This window comes from Erythrolamprus reginae, chromosome 5, assembly GCF_031021105.1.
Source record: "Erythrolamprus reginae isolate rEryReg1 chromosome 5, rEryReg1.hap1, whole genome shotgun sequence".
In the NCBI taxonomy this organism is placed as follows: Eukaryota; Metazoa; Chordata; class Lepidosauria; order Squamata; family Dipsadidae; genus Erythrolamprus; species Erythrolamprus reginae.
Window position 1 is genome coordinate 64,867,454 of NC_091954.1, and position 24,776 is coordinate 64,892,229.

Below are 24,776 nucleotides of genomic sequence, written 5' to 3' on the forward strand. Positions count from 1 at the left end.
ACTCCTTCAACTGCTGGGCAGGAACAGGCTCAACTGTTTTCCTGGGCTCTGATAAGAGGGTCCAGTCACGTAAGTTTGCTTGCTTTGTGCATGTTTCTCCAGTCTTCCTTTAAACTGCTTCTTGTGGAGCAAGAGTGAGATGGTGCATTTTTTGGGGGTGCCATCTGGATCTTTGCAACCCATCTAGGGAAGAGAACAGACATTCTTTTCCTGAGTGGGAGAAAACTAAATTTGTGAAAAAAAGCTAAGAAACATTTCCATCTAAGCGAGGGGCTGGATCTAGATTCCTTGGTGATTCCTTGATCACCAGAGAATCTAGTGGACAGGCACCATGCCCTCTGATTGGTCACTAAAAGCAGTGGATCTTTTGGCTGCTTCCTGCAAAGATTCACGCATGATCACTTAATATGGTTCCACTGTAATTGGATTATTGCTTACCAAAAAAACCAACCCCCCAACAACCCTTGCAGAATGGCAAAGTTTATTATTGTGCAATTTTGAGAAAGATAAAATCTGATGAAAACTATGGGATGGTAGCTGTACTAACATCTGGTTGGAGTGGGCTCTGGTGACATCACTGAACACAAAAAGTTGCAGGTTAATTAATTAATTAATCCAGGCAGAACTAAAAAAACTCAGCGCTAGAAAGCTTAGAGAGCCAGTACGGGTAAATGTTGATGGTATTAAAGTTTGTATTTGACTAGTTCACGTTTACCCTTATATATATTACTACATGTCTATTTTTCTTCCTATGTATTTGTGTATTGGACAAATGAATAAATAAATAAGAATTAGTCAAATGCAAACTTTACAAAGTATGAAGCAGTTTCCTTTGTTTTTTATTACCATGCCATTTTCCTCTTGAAAAAGGATGTATATTAGCCTCCAAGTTAAAGATGTTGTGTCAAAATCAAGTTTTTTCTATCATTCACTTCAATCAAGTATCAGAAATTGGGCTATTTATTTAAAAAATTGTGAGTAGTTGGATGGAGGAAATAAAAACCATGGAACTCTATGTAGGGAAATAAATAATATGCAAGATTCTTTCATTTAAACATCCCCCACCTAGAATTGTTATCATTCTCTGGCTTAACATCTAAGATTTAAATCCCATGTCTGGGCTTTATTAGCTCAGCTGGCAGGTAAAAGCTCATTTATTTAAAATGTCATAAAAACAAAAAACAAATTCCTCAGTGTCAAAATTCAGTATGGCAAAGAAAAAGCTTAGCTAGATAGTCTATAAATAAGGAAAAATTCTTTTTATTGAGTGTGTGTCTGTATGCACATGCAAGCGCTTAGGGAGATCTAACTACCAATACTCTAAAAAGTGCAAACCAGGCCCAGTGGGCTGTCCCTTCGGAAGGCAGGTCTTATTTCCTAGCATTATTCTTTTCCCCTGCTAAGTGGAATTATTAATAGTAAGCCAGCCATGTTTTGCAAGATTTCATGCTGCAAGAAAAAAACCCGAAGATCTTTCCAAGTTTTAAAAGCATCCAGGATGTTGAAATCAACAACAGACATGATAGGAATTCCCTCCAATGTTGCTAGAGGAGGAATGATATTTATACAACTTTTAGTATGAAGTGCAGAGAAAGGGGGAGGGGGGGAGGTTATCAACAACAGCCCCCCAATGGTTGTAAGTCACGTTACCTAGTTAGGTAATAAAATGTTTGCAAGCGAAGAACCACACTGACAGAACACCAAAAACCATACTTTGGTCCTTCCTATGTAAATAGTGTTGGGCGAACCGAACCCGCACTATTCAGGTCCATACCGAATTTTGTGGTGTTCGGCATGCCGGACCTGAACCCAATTTTTTTTTAAAAAAATATTTTTAAGTGAAAGGACCTCCCTTTGCTTGTGGCGCCGCTGCGGCGTCCTTTTTCATAAAAATATTTCTTTTTATTTTTACATGAAAAAAACTCCCTTTGAAGGAGCTGGGGAATCCCTCCCACGAAGCGATTCCGGAGGCGGAGCTTTGACGTCACGTACACCGGCAGGTTGCTAAGGACGCCAAGGAATCCAGGAAGCGATCACCTTGGCATACTTAGCAACCTGCCGGTGTACGTGACGTCAAAGCTCCGCCCCCGGAATCTCTTCATGGGAGGGATTCCCCAGCTCCTTCAAAGAGACTTTTTTTCATGTAAAAATATATTTTTTTATTTTTTACGAAAAAGGACGCTGCAGCGGCACCGCAAGCAAGGGGAGGTCTTTTCATGTAAAAATATTTTTTTTTTACTTTTATGTGAAAGGACCTCTCTTTGATTGCGGCAGCGCTGTGGCGTCCTTTTTCGTAAAAAAAATAAAATAAATTAAAAATCCGTAAAAAAAAAAAAGATGGGATTACAGGGGCGGAACTTTGGCGCCATGAACCCTTCGGGTTCGGGTTCGGCCGAACTTTGCGTGAAGTTTGGCCGAACTTGCCGAACCCGAACACCGTTGGGTTCGCCTAACACTATTTGTAAACATATGAAAGGCTCCCGATGACATTGTTTCTCATTTGTAACTCTTTTCTCCTATTGTTGTTTTAATCCCTTTTTATTCTTCTAAAAGTCCATGAAGAAGAAAACGATGAAATAGATGTACAATTGTTAACAGTAGGAGCCATTCTTCTGGCATCACCTTATATTTTCCCTGTTTCTTGCTGCCTTTATGTCTCTCCGGTTCCTTTGTTGAGGTCTTGTTGACTTTTAGATTATGAGTTCCTTTCTTCAGGGAGGCTGTCTCCTGTTACTTAATGCCACTTGCATAGAAGGTATGTCCTGTCCTGTCCTGTCCTATAAAATAGGAAAAAAAACAGAAAGGCATCTTAAAGGACCCTCAGAAGCAACTTTCGGTGCAGCATAACCAAGTTCCTGTATAAGAAACGTATATGCAGACATTTAAGAAGCTCTTTGGCATCTAACTTTGTGGTATAGAATAGGACAAGATGCTAACAGTTCTATGTAAACTGGTTATAATAAACACGGCAGTAAAGAACATTAAAAAAGCTCTGAGTTCAGATTCGAAGGCTTTTAGTTGTAGTTAAATGTTTAAATAACATTCCTCAATCTGATAGCATCCAGGTGTGTTGAGCTCTTAGAACCCCTAGCCCAGTGTTTCCCAACCTTGGCAACTTGAAGATATTTGGACTTCAACTCCCAGAATTCCCCAGCCAGCATTCGCTGGCTGGGGAATTCTGGGAGTTGAAGTCCAAATATCTTCAAGTTGCCAAGGTTGGGAAACACTGCCCTAGCCAATTTGATCTTTGGATACTGAAGATTTATACATCTGGAGGACGCCAGATTGAGGGAAACAATGATATAAAACAGGTCCTAGGAAAATTTGGCAAATCCACAGTGAAGATTTAATCCAAGAAACATTCCATGCTGAGCTTTGGCAAATGTGATAATGTAATGAACTTAGTTGATGCTTCTGAGAATGTGCAAAAGTATTTATATTGTATGTTACTACAGGAATTTGATGAGAAAAATGCTAGGCAGACAGTGTCTGAAATTGGGATGATTACTGTAGCTATTCTGGTTGCAGAAGCCAAATTTTAGGGCCTTGGAATGCAGTTTTGCCTCTGTTTCAAATTTTTAGTGGCACTTACCCTAAAACACGCTTGTTTTACACACTTGCTTCCCATTGGTCCAGCCGTATATTTCCAAAGGAATATTCAGGTATCCAGTATCATCCTTGCCTTTCGTAAACTCCTCAAAACCCACCTCTGCCGTCAGGCATGGGGGAATTGAGACATCTCCCCCAGGCCTATATAGTTTATGCATGGTATGTTTGTGTGTATGTCTTGCTTTTTAAATAAGGGTTTTTTAGATATTTTAAATATTAGATTTGTTATACATTGTTTTTATTATTGCTGTAAGCCGCCCTGAGTCTACGGAGAGGGGCGGCATACTGTTGTGGTTAGCTCTGGCCCTGCTCCTGCCCCAAGGACTGTGGATGTGGGGGAGACATCCACATGCTGCAGGCCTGTTTTGCCCCACCCCGGTGGAATCTGATGATGAAGGCTCCTCTGACCAAGAAGACATGAGTGACAGGGAGGAGGAGAGTATGGCAGACAGCTCAGAAGGAGATCAATTATCTAGCTCCTCCTTGGATTCAGAACAAGAATTAATGATACAGCCACGCATGCGGAGAGCGATGCATAGGCAACAACAACTGAGAGATTATTATCAAAGAAAATGAGGCCACCTGTGGTTGGGTGGGCCTGTGGTAATTAGTGAGGCTGCTATAAATAGCAGCCTGTGGGTTTGGCCATTGTGGAGGATTATCTGATCGTTGTGTTTCATGACTGCTTTACTGACTTTGACCTTTTGTGTGCTGATTTTTCCCCGCTTTGAAACTAAACCAGAGCAAAGTGTGTTTCACTTTGTAAAAGAAGAAGGACTGTGAATTGCTTCACAGCTGCAAGCTAAATATCTCAGAACTGATAAGGGACTTGTACCAATTACCAGTTTGGAGACGAGTGCTCTTTGCTATACCAAAAGAGGGCTTAGTTTAAGTGAATTTTCATTATAAAGAACATTGTTTTGAATTTTCAAACGTGTGTGTGTCTGAAATTTGTACCTGTGAATTTTTGGGAGGAGTGTACAAATCTAATAAATAAAATAAATAAATAAAATCATCTTCGCACAGAGAATGGATTCCATGGACTTGCCCTAAAATTTCTTTTGAGTCAGGCGAGTGAGGAGTATTGCAATTCAGAGATAATAACTATGTTAAATTCTCTCCCCCCCTTTTTTTTGGCAAAGCCACAGATAGAGAGCATGGGACCTCTCAACTGATCGTTACATGTTACGCATGCCCACTGGTGCATGTGCCTTATTTTAATTTTGCTAAGGGGATGAAGGTTGCTTTTTCTTATTGACTCAGGCTTTTAGGAGTCAAGCGGCGTCTCCTCTTTGAGGGATTGTCCACTTTGAAGGAAACAAAATATTACACCAAGTATCAGGTGACACAAGGAGCGGCCTTTGATGTTTAGCACTTGCTAGTAGAGATATGGAGATCTAAGATACTAAATCTTGCCGGCTGACTGGCAAAGGGCTTGTGCAGAAACGTTCCATCTCCTCCTCCCACTCCATCTGGCAGGGTGTTTGCCTGCCAAAACTTCCGCATCTCTGTTTTATTTAAAAATATATATAAAAATTCCAGGCTCAGAACTTGAAGCAGAAGAATGCGCCTTCCTGGAAGCAAGAAGTCTACAGACCCTTCCTCCGCTCCAAATACTCCTCAGGGGAAATTACTGCTGCTTGCTGGCTGTGGTCACAAAGGGTTTAGGACTTTTTGCCTCCGCCAGTTGGATGAACCTCTTTTTTCCGTTGCAGCTGACTCTCCACATGAACAGAGGAGGGGGTGAAAAAGGCATGGGATCGTCTAGATGCCCAGAGCATGAATGGATCTCTCTCTCTCTGCAAACAGGGAGGGATCATTAGCCCTCCAACTCTTTTTTCCCCAAAGCCCCCTCCCCCCACACTTTGGGGACTCTCCACATGAACAGAGAAAGGGGTGAAAAGGGCATGGGATCGTCTAGATCAGTGTTTTTCAACCAGTGTGCCGTGGCACACTAGTGTGCCGCGAGACATGGTCAGGTGTGCCGCAAAGCTCAGAGAGAGAAAGAAAACAAGAGAAAGAAAAAGAAAGAGCAAGAGAGAGAGAAAGAAAACGAGAGAAAGCAAGCAAGAGAGAGAAAGCAAGCAAGAGAGAGAGAAAGAAAGAAAGCAAGAGAGAGAAAGAGAACAAGAGAGAAAGAAAGCAAGAAAGCAAGAGAGAGAAAGAAAGAAAGCAAGAGAAAGAGAGAGAAAGACATAGAGGGAAGTAGGGAGGGAGAGAGAAAGAGCAAAAAAGAGGAAAGAAGGAAGAGAGAAAGAAAGAGGGATGGAGAGAGGAAAAAAGAGTGAGAGAAAGAGGGAGAGAGAAATAGAGCAAAAGGGAGGAAGAGAGAGAATTTTTTTGTCCAAACTTTTTTTAGCCCCCCCCCCCCTCAATGTGCCCCATGGCTTTGTAAATGTAAAAAATGTGCCGAGGCTCAAAAAAGGTTGAAAATCACTGGTCTAGATGCCCACAGCATGAACGGACCTCTCTCTCTCTCTGCAAACAGGGAAGGATAACTCAAGAGGAGGCGAACTGTCCCATTCTTTCCTTCCCAAAGTAGCATTTTGTTAGGACCATTCTGATTGGACGGTGGCAAAGTGTCCCATGTGGCCAAAAGGATGTGGTTGAATGTGGATTTTTGTGACGAAAGGGCTGGGGCGAAGAGCTAGGGGCCTTTTGGCGAGGGAGAGAATGCAGAGGCCGATCAGCTGCAACGGAAGAAAGAGCTTCATCCAACTGGCGGAGGCAAAAAGTCCCATCCCTGTCACAAAGGACATCTACATCATTCCTACACCGAGATGATATTACCAGTTGATCTTCAGATCGGTGCAGTGAGAGAAGGGCGTGCTTTCCTTGCAGGCTGAATTTTCTCCAGAACAGACCCAACTGGTGCTCATGTGGGAGGCCCACTGAACACAGCCTTCCTCCCCTCTCTGTTGTTTTGCATGGGATGTTTCCTTGTCAAGTGTTCTGTCGGGCTCTCTGGTAGACTCCTCCCAAAAATTCACAGGTACAAATTTCAGACACACACACGTTTGAAAATTCAAAACAATGTTCTTTATAATGAAAATTCACATAAACCAAGCCCTCTTTTGGTATAGCAAAGAGCACTCGTCTCCAAACAAACTGGTAATTTATACAAGTCCCTTATCAGTTCCGTGATACTTAGCTTGCAGCTGTGAGGTAATTCACAGTCATTCTTCTTTCACAAAGTGAAGCACACTTTGCTCTGGTTTAGTTTCAAAGCGGGGGAAAATCAGCACACAAAAGGTCAAAGTCAGTAAAGCAGTCACAAAACACAACAATCAGATAATCCTGCACAATAGCCAAACCCACAGGCTGCTCTTTATAGCAGCCTCACTAATTACCACATCCCCACCCAACCACAGATGGCCTCCTTTTCTTTGATAATAATCTCTCAGTTGTTGTTGCCTATGCATCGCTCTCTGCATGCGTGGCTGTATCATTAACTCTTGTTCTGAATCCAAGGAGGAGCTAGATAATTGATCTCCTTCTGAGCTGTCTGCCACACTCTCCTCCTCCCTGTCACTCATGTCTTCTTGGTCAGAGGAGCCTTCATCATCAGATTCCACCGGGGGCAAAACAGGCCTGCAGCATGTGGATGTCTCCCCCACATCCACTGTCCTTGGGGCAGGAGCTGGGCCAGAGCTAACCACAACACCAAGGAGCGTTGATCCTTGGGAAGAAGTAGTGAGCTGGGACATGCTGAACTTGAAGTCAGAATCTGCAACCGACTGCTTATCTCCATGATGCAGGAGGCTGGAAGCATTGTGTTTGGTTGCAATGGGCTAAACCTAGATTGAAATCTTTTATTCAGGACTGGATGATCAGCAGTAGATTGGTAGGCTTTGTCTCCAACTTGTTTAGCAATTACAGACCTGCTTTTTCTCACTTAAATAAAACGGTTTAGAATGGTTGCTTTGGTTGGATTTAGATTTTCCCATTATTGTGTGGCTCACAGAAAATGATACCTAATTTGCTTCTCCACATTGGCCAACAGTTCAAACTGTTGTATTGTCTCTGTACAAATCAATGGTGAGACACACTTGGGGTACTGTGTACATTGCTGGTCACCACACCTTAAGAAGTATATAATATCTCCGGGACTGCCTTCTGCCGCACGAATCCCAGCGACCGGTTAGGTCCCACAGAGTTGGCCTTCTCCGGGTCCCATCGACTAAGCAATGTCGTTTGGTGGGACCTAGGAGAAGAGCCTTCTCTGTGGCGGCCCCGACCCTCTGGAACCAGCTCCCCCCAGATATCAGAGTTGCCCCCACCCTCCTTGCCTTTCGTAAGCTCCTTAAAACCCACCTCTGTCGTCAGGCCTAGGGGGAATTGAAATTTCACTTCCCCCTAGGCTTATAGAATCTATACATGGTATGCTTGTATGTATGAGTGGTTCTTTAAATTGGGGTTTTTTAGATTATTTTTAATATTAGATTTGTTTTCATTGTCTTTTCATTGTTGTTAGCCGCCCCGAGTCTTTGGAGAGGGGCGGCATACAAATCTAATAAATAAATGAATGAATGAATGAATGAATGAAGGAAGGAAGGAAGGAAGGAAGGAAGGAAGGAAGGAACTGGAAAAGGAGCAAAAAAGGGCAACAAGTATGATCAAGACAATGGAGCACCTCCCTTATGAAACCAGGTTGCAACGCCTTGGTTTTCTTCAGCCTTGAAAGGCAGTGTTTTAGAGGTGACTTGATCGAAGTGTATGAAATCATGCATGGGATAGAAAAAGTGGATAGAGAAAAATTCTTTTCTCTATCACACAATACTAGGACGAGGGGGCACTCCCGAAAGCTCACAGGTAAGAAAGTGAGGACAAATAAAGGGAAATATTTATTCACCCAGAAGGTCGTTGGTTTATGGAATTCACTTCCAGAAGAGGTCGTGACAGTTGTCAGCCTTGATAGCTTCAAGGCAGGATTAGACAGATTCATGGATGCCAAGTGTATCGGTGATTATTGAAACGGATGTCCAAGTGCCGCCTCTATGTTGGTTGAGGTAGGCAGCATTCCCTTCAGTACCATTTGTTGGGGGTCAAGAGAAAGGGAGAGTTTTGCCTTCTCTTTCTGCTCAAGATCCCCATGGACAATTGGTGGGCCACTGTGTGACACAGAATGCTGGACTCAATGGGCTTCGGCCTGATTCAGCATGGCTCTTCTTATGTTCTTATGTTCAAACCAGCATTTGAACTGGTTTACGCTATGGATGTCTTTGTTCTAGGAGCTTACACGAAAGATCCAGAACGCTTGAGTCTTCTCGTGCCTGTTTTACTGTAAATCACTCTCAAACACTACAAGATCCTCTTCTGGTAAAAGGGAAAAAAATGCACAAAAAAAACTACGGTATGCAAATTAATACAAAACTTACTGTTGTTTTAAAAAAGAATGGAAAATTATAAAAGAATATAATGTAATACGCTGCTCAAAAAAAATAAAGGCAACACTTAAACAACAGAATATAACTCCAAGTAAATCAAACTTCTGTGAAATCAAACTGTCCACTTAGGAAGCAACACTGATTGACAGTCAATTTCACATGCTGTTGTGCAAATGGAATAGATGGGCAAATGAAATATTCAATGAGAATATTTCATTCATTCAGATCTAGGATGTGTTATTTGAGTGTTCCCTTTATTTTTTTGAGCAGTATATACAGTATATAAATATTATATATAATCGTAACCCTATTCTCTTTCCTTGTCCCATTTTAGTTATTTATCTGACTTGTGTTGCATTTTTCTCACTATAATTTTTGTAAACGCAATTCTATCTTAGCCTGTCATATGACACAATTTAGGTTTAAAAAAAAATGTTGGAGGAACATATCCATCATCCGTTTATCGAGGACACTTGTTGAAGTAATTGACTCTATTTTTTATCTGCTACAGTGTTGTGTTGAAAAAGGACAAAAAAAGATTTAAAAAGGAAGAGTATTCATTGCAGTGCTCTGGGAAGGAACAGCCTGGCTCCTGTAGAGAACTTGGCTTTATCTTGCATTCTTGTCATGGAACAATCCTTCCTTTCCATGGACTCTGAGCAGGTCCCAACAGAAGCTCTGCTGTGCTACAATTCCAAGCCTCCCTCATATTTTTGGTGCTGTGAAAGTAGCTTTAGTTTGATTCCACTTGCTTTGTTGCAGTTTATTTAATGCAGGGACTGCAACATATAAGTTCAGCATGCAGAGGTTGAGTTTGCCAACAAATAAGTTTAGATTTGAATCTTCTCCTGAAGGTGGCCACAGTCATGGTTATATGACTGTGGTTATATGTCCTATTCTTTTTAATATGTTTGTGAGCGACGTAGGGGAAGGTTTGGTAGGGAAGGTTTGCCTATTTGCCGATGACTCTGAAGTGTGCAATAGGGTTGATATTCCTGGAGTAATATGGTAAATGATTTAGCTTTACTCGATAAATGATCAAAGCAATGGAAACTGCAGTTTAATATTTCCAAATGTAAAATAATGCACTTGGGGAAAAGGAATCCTCAATCTGAGTATTGTATTGGCAGTTCTGTGTTAGGAGTAGTGATTTCTGACAGTCTCAAAATAGATAAGCAGTGTGGTTGGGCGGTAGGAAAAGCAAGTAGGATGCCTGGCTGCATAGCTAGAGGTATAACAAGCAGGAAGAGGGAGATTGTGATCCCGCTATATAGAGCACTGGTGAGACCACATTTGGAATACAAAGAGATATTGACAAAATTGAACGGGTCCAAAGACGGGCTACAAGAATGGTGGAAGGTCTTAAGCATAAAACGTATCAGGAAAGACTTAATGAATTCAATTTGTATAGTCTGGAGGACAGAAGGAAAAGGGGGGACATGATCGAAACATTTAAATATGTCAAAGGGTTAAATAAGGTTCAGGAGGGACGTGTTTTTAATAGGAAAGTGAACACAAGAACAAGGGGACGCAATCTGAAGTTAGTTGGGGGAAAGATCAAAAGCAACATGAGAAAATATTATTTTACTGAAAGAGTAGTAGATCTTTGGAACAAACTTCCAGCAGACGTGGTTGGTAAATCCACAATAACTGAATTTAAACATGCCTGGGATAAACATATATCCATCTTAAGATAAAAATACAGGAAATAGTATAAGGGCAGATTAGATGGACCATGAGGTCTTTTTCTGCCGTCAGTCTTCTATGTTTCTAAGTTTCTATGACTGTGTGGGATCTCTTGCTTGCTTACATAATTGTAGCAATTTTTAAAATCAAATTTCCTTTTCAAGAGATTTTGGCCTAAAACACAGCAGCCAGGTGAAGAGCGGGACAACACCATAGTTTATCTTAACTTTCCCTAATCCAGTGATGGCGAACCGATGGCATGGGTGCCACAGGTGGCACCCGAAGCCATAATTTTTCAATTTTTCAATTGATTTTTAATAATTTTTTAAATACACACAACATAAAACAGTGTATAGTGAAAAGTGCCCACCACCCGACAAACACACATACCCCACCACCAAATTGGGGGTGTTTCTTATATAGACCATTTTAACCCAAGAGCAATATATCTATTTGCATATTATAGAGTGATTCCAATTTATTCCTTATAGCTTGGTCTTGGATTCTGCTTGTCAGGCTTCAGGAAAGCCTCCTAATCCCCGGGTATGGTGAAAAACAGCCCAATGGGCCTACCGGAAGTCCGGAGGCTTCGGTGAGGTCTATGTGCAAGCGCAAGGGGACCGTGTGGGGGATTGTGTGCATGCAAGGGGCAGTGTGGGGGTTGTGTGTATATCTGCGGGAGAGGGCATTGCATTATGGGTATGAACATACCCGCACACACTATCACATAAGTGCACACCCTTTTGGCACCTGAGCCAAAAAAGGTTCGCCATCACTGCCCTAGTCTAATGTCTGCTATGATACAAGTTCCCCATAATCTGCCATAAGTCTAAACTCCCATTATCTTCTCGACTGTATTACGGTGTAGCCCAACAAACTTGACAGGCACCTGATTAGGAAAATACTAATCTGCAGCCAGGCCTTTCTAATTTGGGAAATGGGACATACATTTCAATTGAACTTCAGTTTGATTTTTTTATTATTATTATTATTATTATTATTATTATTATTATTATTATTATTATTATTATTCATTAGATTTGTATGCTGCCCCTCTCCGTAGACTCGGGGCGGCTCACAACAATAACAAAGACAATGTAAAAACAAATATAATAATTTTAAAAACACTAAAAACCCCATTATTAAAAGCAAACATACACAAAAATATACCATGTATACCATATATAAACCCTCTTGGAAATTGCTTTGGATTTTTAGCAATACAGTGTTCCCTCGCCACTTCGCGGTTCACCTTTCGCGGATTCAATGCATCACGGGTTTTTATATATTATATTTCATACATGTGCGGTCAAGGGCTCACGGTGTCTGATGGAGCCAGCGGTGGGGTTCCACTGCGGGTGAGTGGTTGGGTGGGGGTCAGGGGGAGGCCTTGCCGGCTGGGATTCTAGACTGCCCGGGGGTCGGGAGGTTGTGGCAAGGCCGAGGGGGAAGCGGAAGGGTCACCGTCCTCTGTCTCGGCGGCTTTTTTGCTCTGGACGGGACGAAGGGAAGCAAATACTTCGTGGATTTTCGTTTATTGCGGGTGGTCCTGGAACGTAACACCCGTGATAAATGAGGGGTCACTGTACATACTAATTTGACTATGGTATTAAAACATTTCTTATCGCATGCACAGCAAGTTACAAAACTTTGCAATGCAGGGATACAGACAGTCCTCGACTTATAACCAGTTGAGCCCAACATTTCTGTTGTTAAGTGAAACATTTTAAAGCGAACCTGATCCCATTTTACGACCTTTCTTGCCACAGTTCTTAAGTGAATCACTGCAGTCGTTAAGTTAGTAACAGGGTTGTTAAGTAAATCTGGCTTCCCACTGGACTTTCCTTGTCATGTGTTCGCAAAAGGTGATTCCATGACCCCGGAACCCTTCAACCATCAAAAGTACATGCCATTTGCCAAGTGTCCGAATTTTGATCACATGGCCAGGAGATGCTGCAATGGTTTTAACCTTGCGGTTGTGTTCTCATTTACTATACACTTGTACTGTTTCAGGTGCAACAAAATGTAATAATCAGTGCGTAGCAAAAAGGAAAAAAAATGAAAAAAACCCCACACTCAAAGTAAAAACCCCTCAAATGAGGAAAAGCCCCACAGCCTTCTCTGTGGCGGCCCCGGCCCTCTGTAACCAACTCCCCCCGGAGATTAGAACTGCCCCCACCCTCCCTGTCTTTCGTAAACTACTCAAGACTCATTTATACCGCCAGGCATGGGGGAGTTGAGATAGCTCTTCCCCCTAGGCCATTACAAGTTATGCATGGGAGGTTTGTGTGTATGTTTGGTTTTATAATAGGGGTTTTTAGTTGTTTTTTATTATTGGATTGTACATGTTGTGTTTATTATTGTTGTTAGCCGCCCCAAGTCTGTGGAGAGGGGCGGCATACAAATCCAATAAATTATTATTATTATTATTATTATTATTATTATAAGTCAATGAATCACAAGTTTGAGATCCGCATGACAAATAATCTACAGGTCTCAAATTTCATTTCGGGTCATATTGACCAAAGCATTACAGCAAGATTAAAGTGTAAAAAGTGGTCATATTAGTGTCTTTTTTCAATGCTGTTGTAACTTTGAATGGTCACTAAATGAATGGATGGTAGTCAAGGACTACCTGTATTATTTGGCACAGTGACAATAGGGGATGTATTGCAAGAGAGAAATGAAATTGTGATGATTTTTGAGTAATAAAATCATCTTTTTTTCCTATCTACTACACAAATAATTCTTTACGAAGATGGATTAAGGGGCTGTTCTTGGTATTTCCTTGGCTATGGAGAATCTTAGCAAGTTTTTGTCAGGGCGCCATTACTATTCAATCCTGCCTAAGCAATCAGCTTCAGCCCTTCGTCTATTCCAGTGTTTTTCAACCAGTGTGCCGCGAAACATGGTCAGGTGTGCCGTGAAGAAGGAGGCTCAGGTTACGGTCTCACAACTTTTTGCTGAGAGAGAGAGAGAGAGAGAGAGAGAGAGAGAGAGAGAGAGAGAAAGAAAGCAAGAGAGAGAGAGAGAGAAAGAGAGTGTGAGAGAGAAAGCAAGAGAGAGAGAGAAAGAAAGAATGAAAGAAAGAAAGGAGAGAAACAGAAAAAGCAAGAGTGAGAGAGAGATAAAGCAAGAGAGAGAGAGAGAGAAAAGGAGAAGGGAGAGAGAAATGAGCAAAAAGGGGAGGAAAAAAGAGAAATGAGAAAATGATTGAGACAGAGAATGAGAGGAAAGAAAGAGAAGTGACTCTTGATTTAAAGCATATGATAAAAAGCACCCAAAGAATAAGAGAACCCCCCCCCCCAGCCCTCACCTGTTTTTGGAAATGGTTCAAGAGTGTGTATACACACACAAGGGTGGGGAGGAGACAGATGGAAAAAGAGAGGAGAGTGTCTTAGGGTGTCATTTGGGTTGGTGGTGTGCCCCAGGATTTTTAAATGTAAAAAAATGTGCCGCGGCTCAAAAAAGGTTGAAAATCACTGGTCTATTCAGCCCTGTCCTTCACTCCAAAAAGAATTCAACAATATACATAAACTCCAGAAGCAGAACACCCCACTCAGAACGTATCAAGCTTCATCTGACAGGATGGAATCTATCATGTGCCAATCATATGGCTAAGGCACGGGGAAGGTTAACTCTTCACTATCTGATACAGGCAAAACATCCAGCCTGCAGGAAAGGCCTGGCTGAGAACAGTGTTGACCATTCACCAAAAAACCCCAAGGCATCTCACTCAAATATTTCAACTTTACCATCGAAGTAATACCACATCTTAAGAAAATATCAAAGCAATCTCAGGGTGGTAAATGCCAGCACCCTAGTCAGTGTTGAGCTGGTTTAGAATTTTAAAATGGATATTTTTCCTTCTTTTATTCTGAAATGTACACAGTTTGTTTTCTGGAATAAGAAAGATTTTTATCTCCCTCCCCCCAAAGCAATGGTTCTCAATCTTCCCCCCCCCCAAAGTGGATCCTTTTAAAATACTTTTTATGCCCATGGCCAGGGACCCCCAAGACTTAACTCAAGATTTCAATCATAACATTCATTCAAGCTTTTGTGTAACCCCTGTGATGACATTGTGGCACCCGCCCACCCCAGGCAAGGGTAGATTGCCATTACCGTTGCTATCATGGCACCGGACCAGATTATCTCCGGGACCGCCTTCTGCCGCACGAATCCCAGCGACCAGTTAGGTCCCACAGAGTGGGCCTTCTCCGGGTCCCGTCAACTAAACAATGTCGGTTGGCGGGGCCCAGGGGAAGAGCCTTCTCTGTGGCGGCCCCGACCCTCTGGAACCAACCTCTCCCAGAGATTAGAATAGCCCTCACCCTCCTTGCCTTTCGTAAGCTCCTCAAAACCCACCTCTGCCGTTAGGCATGGGGGAATTAAGATAATCTTTCCCCCTAGGCTTCTACAATTTATGCATGGTATGTTTATATGTATGATTGGTTTTATAATAAGGGTTTTTAGCTGTTGTAGTATTGGATTTTTACATTCTGTTTTTTGTCACTGTTGTTAGCCGCCCCGAGTCCACGGAGAGGGGTGGCATACAAATCCAATAAATAATAATGATAATGATAATGATAATGATAATGATAATGATAATGATAATGATAATGATAATGATAATAATAATGATAATAATAATAATATCAGTGCCCTGCGTGCACAGCTTCGGTTCTCTTGCATGCACGCATGAGTTATGCATCTGTGTCCCAGCGTGTTTTTACTTCTGTGCATGCGCAGGAAGCAAAAACATGCTGAAATCGCGTGAGGGGATAGCCACTCGTGAAGATTTCAGCAATTTTTTTGCTTCCACGCACGCACAGAAGCAAAACATTGCCAAAATCTCATGTGTGTGCGTGTCCCCACATGAGATTTTGCTTATACGCATGTGCATGAAGTAAAAATATAGAAAAAAGATGGCGGCGCCCTTAGGACTGGCATTGTAGCTGCCATTCACAAATTGCGCAATCTGGCAGCTATTAATGGAGCTCTGTCCCTACCATACCGGTAGTAACTCACTACTACCCCCATAGATCTACGAACTAATATTACATTACATTACTTGTATTGTATTATTATATTATGTTATGTTATGTTATGTTATGTTATATTATCTTATATTATATTATCTTATATTATCTTATATTATCTTATAATATATTATATATTATTATATTATATTATATTATATATTATATTTATTATATTATACTATACTATATTTATTATACTATACTATACTATACTATACTAAATTATATTATACTTTATATTTCATATTATTTCATATTTCATATTATTTCATTTATTATTTTATTATTTTTACAACATTTGTAGGCTGTCGAATGTTGGCAGTAGATTCAGGTAATATATATGATCAAAGCAAATATAAAAAGCCAAAATACAAAAATACCGTAACCTATTATTTTGAAAAAGAATAAAAAGAAAAGATGATTACAGCGATAAAACTAAAACAAAACTAAGGATGAACACATGCTAGAATAAGATTGCTGTGTACAAAACACAATTATTTAAGAGTCAAGATAAGGGGAAAAATACAGCAGATACAAAGAAATGGACATCCTTGAACACCTCCTTTGGCAGAGGTTTTTGGAATCTTTTCCTTACTCTTCCTTGCAAAACTATTTTAATTTAGAAAATATTTTTATAGCTGTTTGTGTGCACTGCATCGTTGAGAACTTTGATGAAGTATCCACAACTATTGTCACTGGCTTCAAAATGAAAAGGTATGACTAGGTGCCCCTTTTTAACACACATGTAATGGTCATTTAGTAGATCTTTCCTTCCTTCCTTCCTTCCTTCCTTCCTTCCTTCCTTCCTTCCTTCCTTCCTTCCTTCCTTCCTTCCTTCCTTCCTCCCTCCCTCCCTCCCTCCCTCCCTCCCTTCCTTCCTTCCTTCCTCCCTCTGTTGATTAAATAGCTTCAACTTCCATTTCTTTAGTGATTGGGACATTAGCTTCTAGGATATCTTGATATTTAGTTGAACTCTCTCTTTTTTCCACCCACATAATATTTCCTGTGCCACTGGCTGCCACACAACCTTAAAGCATAATAGAACCACCCCCTTGCTTAATAGTTGGCAAGCCTTTTCTTCAAATGCTTCATCCTGTTTTCCCCAAGTGCATCTTGTGCAGTTGTGGTTAAACAGTTCACTTTTTGTTTTATAGGTCATACGCTCCAAAATGTTTCAGACTTATCAAGATTTCCTTTTTGCATATGAGATCAAAACTGCATTGATGATGTCAGAGAAAAGATTTATTTTTCACACCTCTAGCATGCATTTAACTATTATATAAACACTGCTACCCTCTGCTGCACCTGTGGACAACTGCTCCAGTGTCTTCTAAACTTTTCAACTAGCTGTTGGCAGTGACCCATTGGTTTGTAATGTTCAGAACTGACCAGCTATTGGAGCAGTTCCGCCAGAGTTTTCTTGGTTGTCAAGGCTAATATTAGGAAAGAAATTGAAACTGAAAATAGGTTGGTTACTTTAGCAAGACAACAATCCAAAATAGCCTTCAAATGATGTATAGCGGTACCTCTACCTACAAACACCACTATGTACAAACTTTTCTAGATAAGAACCGGGTGTTCAATATTTTTTTGCCTCTTCTCAAGAACCATTTTCCACTTATAAACCTGAGCCTCCGAAACTGTAACTGGAAAAGGCAGGGAGAAGCCTCCGTGGGGCCTCTCTAGGAATCTCCTGGGAGGAAACAGGGCCGGAAAAGACAGGGAGAAACCTCTGTGGGGCCTCTCTAGGAATCTCCTGGGAGGAAATATGGCCGGAAATGGCAGGGAGAAGCCTCCATGGGGTCTCTCTAGGAATCTCCTAGGAGGAAACAGGGCCTCCACCCTCCCTGTGGTTTCCCCAATCGCACGCATTATTTGCTTTTACATTGATTCCTATGGGAAAAATTGCTTCTTCTTACAAACTTTTTTTTCTTAAGAGCCTGGTAACGGAACGAATTAAGTTTGTATGTAGAGGTACCACTGTACTTAGAAAAACATTTTTGTCTGATAATCCTTATTGAACTTCTGCTGATCAGGGCAGAAATGATGAAGTTTTTAGGGTTTTACGGATTGCTTTATAAACAAATGGATATTGGGGAAAAATGATCATTCGTTGTATCTTAAGAAAATGTGACAATTTATTAAAATTGGTTTATATCTGTGATGAGGGGAAAAGTAATTTTTAATATATTTTTCTTTGCTATTTTTTTGGTCTTTTTCTAATTTTTTCTCACGCATCGTCCATTTTTCTTCTTCCTTTTGATCTGTATTAGTTTTTATCTGACATATGTTTTTCATGTGTTGTAAGCCTCCCTGAGTCCTTGGAGAGGGATGGGATATAAATACAATAAACAACAACAACAACAATAGTCATTTTTAATAAAACTATTATTTTTAAAAAATGAAATGAAAATAGCTAGTGTAACACCAACATTTCAAGGGGCCTGGTGGTGGGACTCCAGGAAATTAGAAGCTGGTTAATTTAATTTTTGCTCTGGGATAATGTGGTAAAAATCCATATTAATAATAAGCCCAGGGCTGCTATATAAAAGACAAATTCTGTGTTGGAGATTATGTTTGTAGTTTTATTTTTATTATCTTTTCTAGTGAATACATAAAAAACAACCCTGCAAATAATAATTATAGAAATCCATAATTGTAGATTAATTATGATTAACATCTGTCAAGACAGAGATGTTACTTCTTGGTAATTTAGGTAGTTAATACTGACTTTGGCTTGATTGTGGTCACTTTTCTCTTAAATGAATGAGCAGATCTATAGCTTTATTTTCCTCCTGCCTTCTGTTGAAACTGCAGATGAAAGCCCTGGCTAGGGAAGCTTTTACTCAGTTTCAGCCAGCGTCCTAGTTGTATGTCTTTCTGCATTGGAAAGCCCTGATTATTATAATATCGTCATTGCCATACAGGTAATCCTTGCTAAAGACTACCTTGTTTAGCAGCCGATTGAACTTAAGATAGTGATACAGAAAAAGTAGTTTTGCCACCTGTCCTCTGTGATCACATAAACCCCATTTGCAAGCTTCACAGCAGGCTTTTAACAAGCAGACCCAATGGAGAAGGCAGTAGTAACATTGCAAGTCAGGGCCATGTGATGTTTTGCTTAATGACCGTATAGGAAATGGACTTGTAAGTCTGCAGTCACATGATGAGTTTGTTAATGGCCACAAGAGAAGCGAGGTTGCAACTCTGTCATCTGATGTCTTATTTACCAATCATGTCGCTCAGCAGTGAAGTTGCTGGTGTCGATTGTCATTGTTTATTGGGGACTACCTGAAGTATCGGCGCTCCATTTGCTGTATTAATTGCCAGTTAGTTTCTGAGCATGATCAAAAGTGCTGCGGTTGACCTATCTATCTATCTATCTATCTATCTATCTATCTATCTATCTATCTATCTATCTATCTATCTATCTATCTATCCATCCATCCATCCATCCATCCATCCATCCATCCATCCATCCATCCATCCATCCATACCCACCCACCTACCTACCTACCTACGTATTTATTTATTTATTTATTTATTTATTGAAGAGAATAAACGTGTAGTAATATATATAAAGAAAAGGATAGAAGAAAAGATATAAAAATAGAGGAGAAGATATATGAAAGGAAGAAAAGATATATGAGATAAAGGAGAGACAATTGGACAAGGGACGAAAGGCACACTGGTGCGCTTATGTACGCCCCTTACTGACCTCTAAGGAACCCGGAGAAGTCAATCATGGATAGTCTAAGGGAAAAATGTTGGGGGTTAGGAGGTTGACACTACTGAGTCCGGTAATGAGTTCCACGCTTCGACAACTCGATTGTTAAAGTCATATTTTTTACAGTCAAGTTTGGAGCGGTTAATATTAAGTTTGAATCTGTTGCGAGCTCTTGTGTTGTTGCGGTTGAAGCTATAAAGTGCCACATTGCTCAGCTCAGCTCATGGGTTCTTACAAGTCTATCTGTCCTCATTAGGTTGGATCTTTTCCAATCTTCCAAAGAGGGGTTGTTGAAGCACACTCCACATGAAGTGAATGGGTCAATAGCATCATGCCTAAGGCTTGTAAAACCCCCAACTTTGATGGTGGTGAAGACTATCCTGTTCTGTCAGGCATTGGGTGGATAGTGGGTAGGATTTGTTTTCGGATAAGACTCACTTTATTTGGTCTTGACTGTCTATTTGAGGACTGTCTTAATGCGTGTACATTATGTCTATGATAAACTGCCTTGACCGTTGGCCAGACAGTATATATAAATAGCTGTATGAAATGATTTGGAATATTTAGTTGAAAAGAGAGTCCGGGAAAGCGCTAGCTGACCGCTTCCATTCTGAGTTATTTTGGGTTTATATATATAACCTTCAAGGAAGAGTTGCAATTGAATGCATCATGGAGCCAAAATACGAAGTAATCAGGGCATGAGTGACCTGTTCAAAGTCACACCTTTTCTGTGGAACTCACTTTCCTAAGGCTTGCTCAGAGACAAAGTCCACAGGAAAGTTGCTTAGTTAAAATGTTTGGATTATTTTATTATTTATTTGTTACTTCTATAATGGTTATTGATGTATTTGTATCGTATTTCTTCTCAGAAACATAAGATGCCATCAATGCTTTGTACAGTGGTACCTCTACTTATGAACTTAATTCATTCCGTGACCAGGTCCTTAAATAGAAGAGTTTGTAAGAAGAAGCAAATTTTCCGATAGGAATCAATGTAAAAGCAAATAATGTGTGCGATTGGGGAAACCACAGGGAGGGTGGAGGCCCTGTTTCCTCCCAGGAGATTCCTAGAGAGGCCCCACAGAGGCTTCTCCCCGCTTTTTCCGGCCCTGTTTCCTCCCAGGAGATTTATTTATTTATTTATTTTATTTATTGGATTTGTATGCCGCCCCTCTCCGTAGACTCGGGGCGGCTAACAACAATGATAAAAACAACATGTAACAATCCAATCCAATACTAAAATAACTAAAAAAAACCCTTATTATAAATACCAAACATGCATACAGACATACCATGCGTAAATTGTAAAGGCCTAGGGGGAAATAATATCTTAGTTCCCCCATGCCTGACGGCAGAGGTGGGTTTTAAGAAGCTTACGAAAGGCAAGGAGGGTGGGGGCAATTCTAATCTCTGGGAGGAGTTGGTTCCAAAGAGCCGGGGCCGCCACAGAGAAGGCTCTTCCCCTGGGTCCCGTCAAACGACATTGTTTGGAGAAGGCCCACTCTGTGGGACCTAACTGGTTGCTGGGATTCGTGCAGCAGAAGGCGGTCCCTGAGATTCCTAGAGAGGCCCCACGGAGGCTTCTCCCCACTTTTTCTTGCCCTGTTTCCTCCTAGGAGATTACTAGAGAGGCCCCACAGAGGCTTCTTCCCACCTTTTCCGGCCCTGTTTCCTTCCAGGAGATTTCTAGAGAGGCCCCACTGAGGCTTCTCCCTGCCTTTTCCGGTTACAGTTTCGGAGGCTCGGCTTTGTAAGTGGAAAATGGTTCTTGAGAAGAGGCAAAAAAATCTTGAACACCCGTTTCTTATCTAGAAAAGTTCGTAAGTAGAGGCGTTCATAGGTAGAGGTACCATTGTATAATGGTTATTGATGTATTTATATTGTATTTCTTCTCAGAAACATAAGATACCATCAATTCTTTGTATTTCAGATACATGCCAACTTGAGAGTAGATTTATAGTTCAACATTATATTGTGTGGGTTGGGGAACTAATTCTTAACTGGCTAGCTGTCTCCACCTTAAAAATATCAGTTGTATTGTTTTATTTCCGATTTTAAGGTATTGAAGCTTTACATTTTCTGCCTTCTTTTACAGTCTTTTGCGGAGGGGCAGTCTGATTTAATTAAACATTGAATGGAAATAAACACAGGAAATGAATGCCAGGAAATAATTTGGAATTTTGGAATCTGCTGTACTTGGAAGTTATCAAAAGGTTCTCGCTACAGATACCATGCCAACTTTATATATTGTCTTCTGCATTTTGTCTTCTTCATCTTGACTAAAAGGAGAATTATTGTGAGATATTAAGGAGAAAAATAGTATTGTGGAAGTATATATTATTAATACATTAAAACTGGAACAGTAAAATATTAATACAACTCAGATGTTGTAAAATGTATTCCCCCATCAGCAGATTGAGAAAGGCTGAATTTACAAATACGAAATTTTGTATGTTGGTGCAAGAGTTAGGGAAGTTGGACAGCATGCAGTCACATTTTAAGTTTAATTAAAATGTGAGGGGGAGAAATTCTTCTAAAGTGGACTTTCAAAACTGGACTTAACATAGAAACATAGAAAAATAGAAACATAGAAGACTGACGGCAGAAAAAGACCTCATGGTCCATCTAGTCTGCCCTTATACTATTTCCTGTGTTTTATCTTAGGATGGATATATGTTTATCCCAGGCATGTTTAAATTCAGTTACTGTGGATTTACCAACCACGTCTGCTGGAAGTTTGTTCCAAGGATCTACTACTCTTTCAGTGAAATAATATTTCCTCACGTTGCTTTTGATCTTTCCCCCAACTAACTTCAGATTGTGTCCCCTTGTTCTTGTGTTCACTTTCCTATTAAAAACACTTCCCTCCTGAATCTTATTTAACCCTTTAACATATTTAAATGTTTTGATCATGTCCCCCCTTTTCCTTCTGTCCTCCAGACTATACAGATTGAGTTCATTAAGTCTTTCCTGATACGTTTTATGCTTAAGACCTTCCACCATTCTTGTAGCCCGCCTTTGGAACCGTTCAATTTTGTCAATATCTTTTTGTAGGTGAGGTTTCCAGAACTGAACACAGTACTCCAAATGTGGTCTCACGAGCACTCTATACAGCGGGATCATAATCTCCCTCTTCCTGCTTGTTATACCTCTAGCTATGCAGCCAAGCATCCTACTTGCTTTTCCTACTGCCCGACCACACTGCTCACCCATTTTGAGACTGTCAGAAATCACTACCCCTAAATCCTTCTCTTCTGAAGTTTTTGCTAACACAGAACTGCCAATGCAATACTCAGATTGAGGATTCCTTTTCTGAGCACTTAAGGTTGAACATTTGTTAGAAATGGGTGAAAATATGTATGAGCACGTACTTCAGCTAAAAGTATTTCCTATTTTGGCAAACGAAGCAGTTACTTGGAGTCTGTCATGAATTTGGGACTGTAGAAATTTGTAATTTCTGATTACATGAGCATGTGATTGGGCTGTCTGAAAGCAGAATCTCCTATTTATAAATAATAAGGAACTCTTTTGTGGTCAGCTAAAGTATTTTTTATTTAAGATCAGTCTAGACCTGCATTAGATAATGCCTAAGTTCCAATAAATGTGGTGTTTTAAATATTTAAAAAAGGTAGCTTCAAAAACTTGAAATCCTCCAAAACTGTATTAGATCATTTTGCTGTGCTGGTCTGCAAGCTAATAAAAAGTTTGTCTGCTTGGTATGTGTCCAAAAGTGGTTTGTTTGTGACTTTCTCCTTTAAAAACTTTTAAAATATTATAGCTTGCAGGGTAGAGGTTAGACAGATGTTCAAGTAAATAGTTCTTGGGCTTGTGTGCTTCCCTCGGAGCCCCCAAACTGGCTGGGCCAATATGTTCTGATCTAATTGCTTTTTGAGATGGTGTGTGAATGTTTTAAGGCAAGGATCTCCTAACTTGGCAACTTTAAGACTTGTGGACTTCAACTCCCAGAATTCCTTAGCCAGCATAGTATAGTTGGCTGAAGAATTCTGGGAGTTGGAGTCCACAAGTCTTAAAGTTGCCAAGTTGGAAACTCCTGTTTTAAGTGGTAAAATGTATGTTGTGTAAATAAAACTAGCCCACAGGCTAAGCAAGATGACACACAGACACCCATATAACCTAAAAGACAAGCCTTATCCCTTCAGATTATTCTATGATTTACTACCAAAAAAATGTAAACAAAATTGTACATACTAAGAGGAGGTGATATTTTTTTCCCTAGTAGAATTGAAAAATCTGAATTAAGAAGTGCTAAAGTCTTTGGGGAGTCTTCATAATTCCTATGACTTTTTAAAAACAGTATAAAGTATTTTATATTTGACGTTCTCACCAACCCTATGAAATCGACCCGGCTGAAACTTTTTGAATTCATTTTGCCTCCTAGGTATGTGAAATATTGAGCAAGATTTGGAGACTCTTGCCTCTTGAATTCCACTTGCACTTGTCCAAGGGTGTTTCTGCTTTTCAAGAATGGCCTCGCCCTTGTTTCTCTCTCACTTTCTCTCCCCCCACCCCATCCACCCCAAAACATCTATCATGGAGTAAGATTGTTCAGTGAATTTCCAGGCACCCTGCTGGGCCAATCACATTGCTGCTCCAGACACAGAAGAGGTTGGGGGGCTGAGCTTATTTAGAAACAGCAAACATCAAAAGTCGATATAAATGCCAATACAGTATCTGAAGCAGGATAGGCAGGCAAGCTTGCATTCTTAGAGGAGCTACAGTAATTGATTTCAACTTTATTACAAATATTAGCCATGGAAAGGCTGAGCTGGGAACATTATAATAATAATAATAATAATAATAATAATAATAATAATAATAATAATAATAATAATAATAATGTCAATATAACACAGCAAATGAGATCACTATATGCTGGATTTCGTATTTCATCACTAGTTGGGTGCTTCCCAAGCACCTAGGACTGCGTGATCCCAGTAAAGCGGCCATTTGCAATTGACAGATGGAGATTTTGTCAATTCCGATGGTTTTCAAATGTCCGCTGAGATCCTTTGGCACTGCGCCCAGCGTGCCAAGTACCACTGGGACCACTTTCACTGGCTTATGCCAGAGTCGTTGCAGCTCGATTTTTAGATCTTCGTATTTCATTAATTTCTAAAAATCGAGCTGCAACGACTCTGGCATTATTATTATTATTATTATTATTATTATTATTATTATTTATTATTTATTTATTTATTTATTTATTTATTTATTAGATTTGTATGCCGCCCCTCTCCGTAGACTATTAGACTATTAGAATAATAACCCCTATATGATGATGACGATGATGATGATGATTATTAT

General features: G+C 40.3%; 1 protein-coding gene across 2 annotated transcripts in view; it reads left to right on the forward strand.

Moving 5' to 3' along the window:
- The window catches only part of LZTS2 (leucine zipper tumor suppressor 2), a 107,451-nt gene that overhangs the window by 27,840 nt on the left and 54,835 nt on the right, over window positions 1–24,776 (forward strand). Inside the window, exon 1 of one of the 2 annotated variants that reach the window (XM_070752851.1) lies at window positions 18–69. The exons of the other annotated variant lie outside the window; for it this stretch is intronic. The gene's annotated coding sequence lies outside the window, so the exon portion shown is untranslated. Of the gene's footprint in view, window positions 1–17; window positions 70–24,776 lie in introns of those variants that run through there. 2 annotated transcript variants of the gene reach the window in all.